General features: G+C 36.8%; 2 non-coding genes across 2 annotated transcripts; one reads left to right on the top strand and one right to left on the bottom strand.

Annotated features, from left to right (window-relative positions):
- Positions 1-4,326: 4,326 nt before the first annotated feature.
- Positions 4,327-4,399, top strand: TRNAT-UGU (transfer RNA threonine (anticodon UGU)). The gene has a single exon. It is a non-coding gene; the product is annotated as a tRNA-Thr (tRNA).
- Positions 4,400-5,618: 1,219 nt separating this feature from the next.
- Positions 5,619-5,705, bottom strand: TRNAS-GGA (transfer RNA serine (anticodon GGA)). Its single transcript has one exon. It is a non-coding gene; the product is annotated as a tRNA-Ser (tRNA).
- Positions 5,706-12,741: the final 7,036 nt, after the last annotated feature.

The raw sequence follows: 12,741 nt of genomic DNA, 5'->3' as shown, positions 1-12,741 counted from the left end.
ATATTAAATAAAGGATAGAGCTATTCTTTTTTCTAGAGATTCTAGAGAAAGCGAGACAAAGTGAAACGAGAAAGTTTTCTTTATATAAGAATTAGATCTACATACACCATATCTAAATAGAATGGAAATCCAAAAGAAAGGGAGTTGGGATTCCATTGGATGAATCTTTAAAGAAGATGCAGCACAGAGGAAACAAAGGCTAAACTTAAACTAAGCGCTTTTGTTTGAACAAAAAAGATTCTTGTTTCACCGAGGAAAAGAGAGAAGTTCTGGATAAATTGACAATGCTGAATTGAATTGACTAATTTAAGTTCCGCCTATTCCACATTAATGGGAGTACATTATGTTTCTGCTTCACGAATATGATATTTTTTGGACATTTCTAATAATAGCAAGCCTTATTCCTATTTTGGCATTTTCGATTTCAGGACTTTTAGCCCCGGTTAGTGAAGGACCAGAGAAGCTTTCTAGTTATGAATCGGGTATAGAACCCATGGGAGGGGCTTGGGTACAATTCCGAATACGCTATTATATGTTTGCGCTCGTTTTTGTTGTTTTTGATGTGGAAACCGTCTTTCTATACCCTTGGGCAATGAGTTTCGACGTATTGGGTGTATCCGTTTTTATCGAAGCTTTGATTTTCGTGCTTATCTTAGTTGTTGGTTTAGTTTATGCATGGCGAAAAGGAGCCTTGGAATGGTCTTAACTGAATATTTAGACAAAAAAAAAGAAGGAAAAGATTCTATTGAGACAGTTATGAATTTGATTGAGTTTCCCTTACTTGACCAAACAAGTTCCAATTCTGTTATTTCAACTACACCAAATGATCTTTCGAATTGGTCAAGACTCTCCAGTTTATGGCCCCTTCTATACGGTACCAGTTGTTGTTTCATTGAATTTGCTTCATTAATAGGCTCACGATTCGACTTTGATCGTTATGGATTGGTACCAAGATCAAGTCCTAGGCAAGCAGACCTAATTTTAACAGCCGGTACGGTAACAATGAAAATGGCTCCCTCTTTAGTGAGATTATACGAGCAAATGCCTGAACCAAAATACGTCATTGCTATGGGAGCCTGTACTATTACAGGGGGAATGTTCAGTACGGATTCCTATAGTACTGTTCGGGGAGTTGATAAGTTAATTCCTGTGGATGTCTACTTGCCGGGCTGCCCACCTAAACCGGAGGCAGTTATAGATGCCCTAACAAAACTTCGTAAGAAGATATCGCGAGAAATAGTTGAGGATCAAACTCTATCTCAAAATAAAAATAGATGTTTTACTACCAGTCACAAGCTTTATGTTAGGCGCAGTACTCATACAGGAACTTATGAGCAAGAATTGCTCTATCAATCACCATCTACATTAGATATATCTTCTGAAACTTTTTTCAAATCCAAAAGTTCAGTACCTTCCTACAAATTAGTGAATTAGGAGAGGGGCTCTTTTGTGTAGAAAAATAAAAAGCAGGGCAATCTTTCAAACTTGCATCCGAAATGTGAAATATTTATACAAAGAGGGAGAGATGAAGACAATGCAGCAGGGTTGGTTATCTAATTGGCTAGTCAAACATGAGGTGGTTCATAGATCTTTGGGCTTTGATCACCGAGGAATAGAGACTTTACAAATAAAAGCAGGGGATTGGGATTCCATTGCTGTCATTTTATATGTATATGGTTACAATTATTTACGCTCCCAATGTGCTTATGATGTAGCACCCGGTGGATCTTTAGCTAGCGTGTATCATCTTACGAGAATACAATATGGTATAGATAATCCAGAAGAAGTCTGCATAAAAGTCTTTGCCCAAAAGGATAATCCTAGAATTCCGTCTGTCTTCTGGATTTGGAGAAGTGCCGATTTTCAAGAACGCGAATCTTATGATATGGTGGGAATCTCTTATGATAATCATCCGCGCCTTAAACGTATCCTAATGCCTGAAAGTTGGATAGGCTGGCCCTTACGTAAGGATTATATAACCCCCAATTTTTATGAAATACAAGATGCTCATTGAATGATAAGAAATTCATGCTCACTTATACAACACAACTCCAGATTTTATTCAAGTCAAGGAATATTTTTAGGTTCTTTTCCTAGATGAAACGGAATACCTATTTATAATTAATTCCTAATTATACAAAAGCATTCCAGATAGACTGAGCAAAAAAAGGGTTTCATTTGGATTCCCCTATTTTGAAAATCGCATATTAATTTCCTTCATATGAACAGAAAAATAGGATGACTCAAAGAAGTTCTCTACCAGGAACTTTGTACCGCGCACATTACTTAGCACAACTAGGAAAATAAGATAAGATAAAGATAAGCAAGACTAAAAAAATATTCGTCGGAATAGCGGAATACAAAATTAAGAAACGCAAAAAAATAAAGGGGAATCTCACCCCCTTCTTTATCATAAAGAAAAGATATATTTTAAAACTTCTTTAAAAAGAAAAAGAAGTGCCTCTATATTTATATTATAGATTTATCCACTTAGATGAATAAATATTATTAATGAATATGTATCACAATCCATCTCGAGGTATTTGGATCAATACCTATTCGGTGGATCTTTTTTTTTTTTTTCTCTGCCAGGAACCAGATTTGAACTGGTGACACGAGGATTTTCAGTCCTCTGCTCTACCAACTGAGCTATCCTGACCTTTTCTTGTGCATCATCCTAGTAGAGTATTTGTATCTATGTCAATTAAAAGGACTAAAAATTAATTAAAGTATTTCAAATTTTAAATTTGAAAATGGGGGGGGTAGTCCTATGCATTGTGCATGGTTTACTTAAATAAAACTTAAAAATAGAGTGAATAACCAAGATTTCTTGCCGATACTCTAATAAAAAAGAAATCTATTCAATGAATAGGATAAGATCCATTGAGTTCTCTTCGCATTCCTTTGTGAAAGAGTAGAATGAGAAAGCTAATGAATCTTAAACCCATTGCATTGATAAAAAGAAAAAAAAGTGCATTGATAAAAAGAAAAAAAAAAAGAGGATAAATAATAATAATATAGTATAGTTAGGGAATAAAAGAGGATTTGGGGATAGAGGGACTTGAACCCTCACAACTTATAAAGTCGACGGATTTTCCTTTTACTAGAAATTTCATTGTTGTCAGTATTGACATGTAGAATGGGACTCTCTCTTTGTCCTCGTCCGATTAATCCACTTTTTTAAAGATCTCGAAAACTTTGAATTTTAATTGAAGAATTTGATTATTCAATATTCGATTGGAGTGGATTCACAATAATGAAAAAAAAAAATTATGATATGAGTTTTTTATTTCATAATCATTATCATTTCTAATTTCATTTTTAAAAAAGATAAAGAACCTATATTATAATTAGAATATAATATGAGTTCTGTGATTAATCGTTTGCTATGTCAGTATCTATACGTGTTTATTAAATGTATAAGGTATAAAACCCCTCTTTCTCTAATTTAGAACTAGAAGGAATTCCACTAACAACACAACGTAATTAACTCGATTCGTTAGAACAGCTTCCATTGAGTCTCTGCACCTATCCTTTTCCTTTGTATTCTAGTTCGAGAACCCCTTGTTTTCTCAAAACACGGATTTGGCTCAGGATTGCCCTTTTTTAATTCCAGGGTTTCTCTGAATTTGGAAGTTACCACTTAGCAGGTTTCCATACCAAGGCTCAATACAATCAAGTCCGTAGCGTCTACCGATTTCGCCATATCCCCATTTCCCTCTTCTTTGAGACCAGGATTCCTTGTGTAATTTCATCCATCTCTTAGTTTTTTTTTTGAATCATTGAGTTCATCACTCAACGTAGTCTAGCAGTTCAGTTCGACTCTATTTGAGAGACCTCGCTTGCTTATTGCAATTCAGAATTGAATTGATTCTATCCTTGATGTATTTGCAATTCAATCCGAATCAATATATCCAAAAGTTTTTATCTCCCCCACCTCCCGTCTTACTTTTTTATAGTATTCAAAATTATACTATAACGCTTGATATTTATTCTTTTTTTCTAATCAGAATTAGCAATTTTATTTACTCTGACTCTATGTTCCCCTTAGTGAAATATTAATCCTCAAATTATTAACAAATAATAAAGTCTATAATGATCGAATGAAAATACCAATAAATTCTATAATTTTATTTTTTAATATCCTATAGTTAAGCATATCAAGCTAACTTTATCTTTAAGAAGTTTTAGTATTTTTTTATTTTTATAAGTATAACTTCAAATTTAGAACTAGTTAATAGCTAAGATTAATAACTAATATCTGAGATTTTACGGATTTCCTATACTATACCTATTTCTATTTGTTACACTATTTCCGTTATGTAAGCCCACTTAGCTCAGAGGTTAGAGCATCGCATTTGTAATGCGAGGGTCATCGGTTCAAATCCGATAGTCGGCTTTTTTTTCTCTATCGATGTTCTACGAACAAGAATCTCTTTTTTTCCGAATTAAATGGAGAATCCAGGATCTTTTATGTTTTTTACCTTACAATTTTGCTAGATACAAAACAATAAAATAAATAATATATATACAAAAAAAAAAGATTTTGATGAAATTCCATTTTTTGGGGTACTTTAGTTGATTTTACTCTGTTTATCCTGTAGTTTAATTCAGTTTTAATTTCGATGTATTCTGTAATGTAAATACAATGAAATTAATTGTGTAAAATGAAATTTCAATAAAATAAAAAAAGGAGTCTTCATGTCCCGTTATCGAGGACCTCGTTTAAAAAAAATACGCCGTCTGGGAGCTTTACCAGGACTCACTAGAAAAACACCTAAATCCGGAAGTAATCTTAAAAAAAAATTCAATTCTGGGAAAAAGGAGCAATATCGTATTCGTCTTCAAGAAAAACAGAAATTGCGTTTTCATTATGGTCTGACAGAACGACAATTACTTAGATATGTACATATCGCTGGAAAAGCAAAAAGGTCAACAGGCCAGGTTTTACTACAATTACTTGAAATGCGTTTGGATAATATCCTTTTTCGATTGGGTATGGCTTCAACCATTCCTGGGGCCCGCCAATTAGTCAACCATAGACATATTTTAGTTAATGGTCGTATAGTCAATATACCAAGTTTTCGTTGCAAACCCCGAGATATTATTACTACGAAAGATAACCAAAGATCAAAAGGTCTGGTTCAAAATTATATTGCTTCATCGGACCCGGGGAAATTGCCAAAGCATTTGGCGATTGACACGTTGGAATATAAAGGACTAGTAAATAAAATCCTAGATAGGAAGTGGGTCGGTCTCAAAATAAATGAGTTGTTAGTTGTAGAATATTACTCTCGTCAGACTTGAACTTAACGAAAAAAGGAAAGGTTCATAGAATTTTCTTCCCCTTCCCCTTTCCCCGAACTAAATCGCCCTAAGACCATTACCATTAATTTGTATTTTCCCATCAACTAGCTAAAATTGATTAACCCTAGGATTAGGATCCTTTTTTCTTTTTTCCTCTATGTGTATTTTACATACCACAGTAATTTGCTATAGAGAATTTCTAATTTCTATTAAATCAAAATAAGATAATATAAGATATTATATTATTGCTGGAAAAAATTGTTATTTGATTTGATACATTGTGATCCTTAACGTTGATGAATTAAGAAAAACGGAAAGAGAGGGATTCGAACCCTCGGTAAACAAAAGTCTACATAGCAGTTCCAATGCTACGCCTTGAACCGCTCGGCCATCTCTCCTACATAACTTATTATGGAAAATAAACTGAGTGAATAGCGAGTTTTCTTATTCCTGCAGTACAGGTACAACCGCAACCACTCGGGGGTTCCATAGTTCTATTGGAAAAATTCCTTTTGATCTAAGTGGAAGGATACAGGATTTTTTACTAGAAATTGCGCTCGCTATAAAATAAAAGTTTTAATTTGGGTTTTCCCGCAACTAAAGAAAAAGAAAATGGAAGAATTCTTCTTATTGCATAATAAAATAAAGAAACCTTAGAATTCCGTTTGCATAAGATACGCTACACCATACTATCGAAATCAAAAATAGGGTATGAGACAATTAATAACTTTGAAAACACGAAATAGTTGATAACATAAGTTGTTGTTCAGAAATAGGAAAGTGGAATGAAATCCAGTCTTAGTCAAATATTTCATATCTCTTCGTGTCCAAGCAGAAGGAAAAGGATACAATTTGAGCTGAGCGGAAAATCCATATCTCTCTTATCCATTTAAAGCATATGGATTTAGAGTAGAGCATATGGATCAATCTATTTATAATTATAAGAATCGAATGTGTTTGTTTTTATGTTATTTTGTGAAGGAATGAAAACAATTCTATATAGAATGGGTTGGGAATTATGCCTAGATCCCGTGGAAATGGAAATTTCATTGATAAGACCTCCTCAATTGTAGCCAATATTTTATTGCGAATAATTCCGACAACCTCAGGAGAAAAAAAGGCATTTACTTATTATAGAGATGGTGCGATTTGACTCTTTTTTTTGCTTTTTTTTAGCCCTACCTATACCTCAGTCTTACGAAAAAGAGAGGGGGGTTGGCATAGAGAGAACCAAATTTGTAAAGCAAACAAACCCACGCTTCGGGAAGGTGAGGCGAACTAACAATTCCTTCCGTCGTGTATCCTCGATTGATGCGGCTTCAGATACTTCAATTGTAGATTTGAGTATTGAGCGAAAGGTTACACCTACAGGATATGGTATGGTATGGATTACAGGCCAATCCTACTCTATTAGTATCCGTAGGCAGCATAGGGGAGAAAAGCACTACACCTAGAAATAGGAATCAACAAGAGAAAAACTTTGTTAGAAATTACCCCTTTCCTGATCGGTATCAGGGCTGGGAAGAATGGTTGGGATAACAAACAACCATCAGGTTTGTACTTTGGATACCCCTATAACCATCAAAGATCGTTGAAGTAGCTAATTCCTCTAAATAGGAGGCGTTGAGAACAAAGAAATTATTGGAGCTATCGTTTTCCTCTAGCATTAATAGAATTCATTGGTGTTAAGAAAAACCTCTTGTGGGAAGGTTGGCTAGAGATTTCTTGGAAAAATACCAGCCCCTTTCGGTTCATAATGAGACGGGACTAATTCTATTTTGATTCTATAGATTATTTCGCTTAGTACTATTATGTACAGAAGGGAGGAGCCGTATGAGATGAAAACCTCATGTACGGTTTTGGAACGGAGATTTTTTGAATAGAATGAACGACCGTAACGGATGTTGGCTCAATCCGAAGGAAATTATGCGGAAGCTTTGCAAAATTATTATGAAGCTACGCGACTAGAAATCGATCCCTATGATCGAAGTTATATACTCTATAACATAGGCCTTATACACACAAGCAATGGAGAGCATACAAAGGCTTTGGAATATTATTTCCGGGCACTAGAACGAAACCCCTTCTTACCGCAAGCTTTTAATAATATGGCCGTGATCTGTCATTACGTGCGACTATCTCCACTATAGAAAGAAAAAAAAAAAAGAGAGGATCAAATTTTCTAGTAAATACTAGAAAAAAAGGGCTTTCTACATAGGGATCGTAAAAACAACGATTTTTCCCTATCAGCTGTAGGAAGGAAGGACACTTCACGAGAATCAAAAAACGAAGAAAGTATGGCCTATACTACTACTCTATGGATAAAGTTTCTCAAATTGATAGAGAAAGCACCGTAAAGATCAATTAGTGAGCGACTGGGTCGATACAACTAAAAAAAACTGCTTACTTATCCCATGATATGGGGCAAAATTTAGGAATCCGCTTATGTAATAGAGCCGATCCACTAAGGGATTAAGCAGCGGTGTAGTATCAGATCCCAAAGATAGTAAGTTCTTTTTTCTTTCTTATGGAAAAAAGTCTTTTTCAAGGATTCTATAGAGATTTCATATATGAAACCGGGATAGTTACCTCTCAGAAAATTTGAACGAAGGCTCTATATCTATCTATGCTTCATTCTTCTGAAGGTGGGAAAAAGATCAAACTGATTATTGATAAAAATTAGGGTTTGAAACTTAGGTAATTAATTTCTTCTGCTTAACCCAAGAACAAATTGGATCGATTTTTGATAAATCGAATTCAGTTAAGATAGGGGAAATTCAGATAGCAATTTCTGAGCCGTATGAGGTAGGAAACTCTCAAGTACGGTTCTAAGGGAAGGAACTTCCTATTCCGACCGAGGAGAACAGGCCATTCTACAGGGTGATTCGGAAATTGCGGAAGCTTGGTTTGATCAAGCTGCTGAATATTGGAAACAAGCTATAGCGCTTACTCCGGGAAATTATATTGAAGCACAGAACTGGTTGAAGATTACGAAGCGCTTTGAATTTGAATAAGACCATGCTCCTTCTTTTTCATAAAATGGGTGGTTTGGTTGTTGATCCATTAATCAAATAAATTAGGTCGTAAGATCGAATCAAGAATTTCATTATATCCATTTCTTATACCTTCTATTTTATATGATATTTCATAAGAATAAACCATAGGGATAGGGTCTAGAATAGAAGTAATAAAGTGAATAAAAAGAGGGGGCAATCTAAATATTGCTAATATATTAGGGACCATCTTATTAATAATTCTAATGAGTTATCTTGGAATTTAGAATCAAATAAAAAACCCTATATTATGCTCAAGGAAAGTAGATATAGATAGGAGCTTATGCCCTCAAAAAAAATACACTAGTTTCTTAAATTAAAAATAAAAAAGATTTTTTTTCTTACGTCGAGAAATATTTGTTTTTCAAGATAAACAATGTCCGTTAGGCACCTAATCTTTATGTCATAATAGACCCGAACACTTGCCTCGGATTGACTTCAATATATAATTGCTCCAGTGAATAACTAAAAAAAAATAGAAGGATGGTAGATAGTAAAGAAAAGAACTAATCACAATATCTATCTTTCAAAATCTATCTTTCAAAATCTATCTTTCAAAATATATATCTTTCAAAGATTCACTAAAAAGACAGTTGGCGGGTCTCTTTGTATGTCTTGTCCGGAAAGAGGAGGACTTAATGATTATTCGTTCGCCGGAACCAGAAGTAAAAATTGTTGTGGATAGGGATCCTGTAAAAACATCTTTGAGGAATGGGCCAGACCCGGCCATTTCTCAAGAACACTAGCTAAGGGCCCTGATACTACCACTTGGATCTGGAACCTACATGCTGATGCTCACGATTTCGATAGTCATACTGGTGATTTGGAGGAGATTTCTCGAAAAGTCTTTAGTGCTCATTTCGGGCAACTTTCCATTATCTTTCTTTGGTTGAGTGGCATGTACTTTCATGGCGCCCGTTTTTCCAATTATGAAGCATGGCTAAGTGATCCTACTCACATTGGACCCAGTGCTCAGGTAGTTTGGCCTATAGTAGGGCAAGAAATATTGAATGGTGATGTAGGCGGGGGTTTCCGAGGAATCCAAATAACCTCTGGTTTTTTTCAGCTTTGGCGAGCATCTGGAATAACTAGTGAATTACAACTCTATTGTACTGCAATTGGTGCATTGATTTTTGCAGCGTTAATGCTTTTTGCTGGTTGGTTCCATTATCACAAAGCCGCTCCCAAATTGGCCTGGTTCCAAGATGTAGAATCCATGTTGAATCACCACTTAGCGGGATTATTAGGACTTGGGTCTCTTTCTTGGGCGGGGCACCAAATTCATGTATCTTTACCAATTAACCAATTTCTTGACGCTGGGGTGGATCCTAAAGAGATACCACTTCCTCATGAATTTATCTTGAATCGGGACCTTTTGGCTCAACTTTATCCTAGTTTTGCCGAAGGAGCAACCCCTTTTTTCACTTTAAATTGGTCCAAATACGCAGAATTTCTGACTTTTCGCGGAGGACTAGATCCAGTAACCGGTGGTCTCTGGCTGACCGATATTGCGCACCATCATTTAGCTATTGCTATTCTTTTCCTAATCGCAGGTCATATGTATAGGACCAATTGGGGTATTGGCCATGGACTTAAAGATATTTTGGAGGCTCACAAGGGCCCATTTACAGGACAAGGCCATAAGGGTCTTTATGAAATCTTAACAACGTCATGGCATGCTCAATTATCTCTTAACCTAGCTATGCTAGGCTCTACAACCATTGTTGTAGCTCATCATATGTATTCTATGCCTCCCTATCCATACCTAGCTACTGACTATGGTACACAACTTTCCTTGTTCACACACCACATGTGGATTGGCGGATTTCTAATAGTCGGTGCTGCTGCACATGCAGCAATTTTTATGGTAAGAGACTATGATCCAACTACTCGATACAACGATCTATTAGATCGCGTCCTTAGACACCGCGATGCAATCATATCCCACCTTAACTGGGTATGTATATTTCTAGGTTTTCACAGTTTTGGCTTGTACATTCATAATGATACCATGAGTGCTTTAGGCCGTCCACAAGATATGTTTTCGGATACTGCCATACAATTACAACCTATCTTTGCTCAATGGGTACAAAATATCCATGCTACTGCGCCTGGCGTAACAGCTCCTGGTGCAACAACAAGTACTAGCTTAACGTGGGGAGGCGGCGAGTTAGTAGCAGTAGGTGGCAAAGTGGCTTTGTTACCTATTCCATTAGGAACCGCAGATTTTTTAGTCCATCACATTCATGCATTTACCATACATGTGACTGTATTAATACTTTTGAAAGGTGTTTTATTTGCTCGGAGTTCCCGTTTGATACCCGATAAAGCAAATCTAGGTTTTCGCTTTCCTTGCGATGGGCCTGGCCGAGGGGGAACATGTCAAGTATCCGCCTGGGATCATGTTTTCTTAGGTTTATTCTGGATGTACAATGCAATTTCGGTAGTCATTTTCCATTTCAGTTGGAAAATGCAGTCGGATGTTTGGGGGTACTATAAGTGATCAAGGGGTGGTAACTCATATTACAGGGGGAAACTTTGCACAGAGTTCCATTACGATTAATGGGTGGCTTCGAGATTTCTTGTGGGCACAGGCATCGCAAGTCATTCAGTCTTATGGTTCTTCATTATCTGCATATGGTCTTTTTTTCTTAGGTGCTCATTTTGTCTGGGCCTTCAGTTTAATGTTTTTATTCAGCGGCCGTGGTTATTGGCAAGAACTCATTGAATCTATCGTTTGGGCTCATAACAAATTAAAAGTTGCTCCTGCTACTCAGCCTAGAGCCTTGAGCATTATACAAGGACGCGCTGTAGGAGTAACCCATTACCTTCTGGGTGGAATTGCCACGACATGGGCATTCTTCTTAGCGAGAATTATTGCAGTAGGATAGTGGCTAGGAGGATTTGAAAGGCATTATGGAATTAAGATTTCCCAGGTTTAGCCAAGGCTTAGCTCAGGACCCCACTACTCGTCGTATTTGGTTTGGTATTGCTACCGCACATGATTTCGAAAGTCATGATGATATTACTGAAGAACGTCTTTATCAGAACATTTTTGCTTCTCACTTTGGGCAATTAGCAATAATCTTTCTATGGACGTCCGGAAATCTGTTTCATGTAGCTTGGCAAGGAAATTTTGAATCATGGATACAGGATCCTTTACACGTAAGACCTATTGCTCATGCGATTTGGGATCCTCATTTTGGTCAACCCGCTGTGGAAGCCTTTACTCGAGGAGGTGCTGCTGGTCCAGTGAATATTGCTTATTCTGGAGTTTATCAGTGGTGGTATACAATAGGATTACGCACCAATGAGGATCTTTATACTGGAGCTCTTTTTCTATTATTTCTTTCTACGCTGTCCTTAATAGCGGGTTGGTTACATCTACAACCCAAATGGAAACCAAGCCTTTCGTGGTTCAAAAACGCGGAATCTCGTCTCAATCATCATTTGTCAGGACTTTTCGGGGTAAGTTCTTTGGCTTGGACAGGACATTTAGTTCATGTTGCTATTCCCGCATCCAGGGGGGAGTACGTTCGATGGAATAATTTCTTAGATGTATTACCCTATCCCCAGGGGTTGGGACCCCTTTTGACGGGTCAATGGAATCTTTATGCCCAAAACCCTGATTCGAGTAATCATTTATTTGGTACCGCTCAAGGAGCGGGAACTGCCATTCTAACTCTTCTTGGGGGATTCCATCCACAAACACAAAGTTTGTGGCTGACCGATATGGCTCACCATCATTTAGCTATTGCATTTATTTTTCTCATTGCCGGTCACATGTATCGAACTAACTTCGGAATTGGGCACAGTATTAAAGATCTTTTAGAAGCGCATACTCCTCCGGGGGGTCGATTAGGGCGTGGGCATAAGGGCCTTTATGACACAATCAACAATTCGATTCATTTTCAGTTAGGTCTTGCTCTAGCTTCTTTAGGGGTTATTACTTCCTTAGTAGCTCAACATATGTACTCTTTACCTCCTTATGCATTCATAGCACAAGACTTTACTACTCAAGCTGCTTTATATACTCATCACCAATATATTGCAGGGTTCATCATGACAGGGGCTTTTGCTCATGGAGCTATTTTTTTCATTAGGGATTACAATCCGGAACAGAATGAGGATAATGTATTGGCAAGAATGTTAGACCATAAAGAAGCTATCATATCTCATTTAAGTTGGGCTAGCCTCTTTCTAGGATTCCATACCTTGGGCCTTTATGTTCATAACGACGTCATGCTTGCTTTTGGTACTCCAGAAAAGCAAATCTTGATCGAACCTATATTTGCCCAATGGATACAATCTGCTCATGGCAAGACGACATATGGGTTCGATATACTCTTATCTTCAACGAATGGCCCCGCTTTCAATGCGG

This window comes from Triticum urartu, unplaced genomic scaffold (assembly GCF_056163025.1).
Source record: "Triticum urartu cultivar PI428250 unplaced genomic scaffold, HENAU_Tu73 scaffold2, whole genome shotgun sequence".
Classification (NCBI taxonomy): domain Eukaryota; kingdom Viridiplantae; phylum Streptophyta; class Magnoliopsida; order Poales; family Poaceae; genus Triticum; species Triticum urartu.
This window is presented reverse-complemented; position numbering and strand designations above follow the sequence as displayed.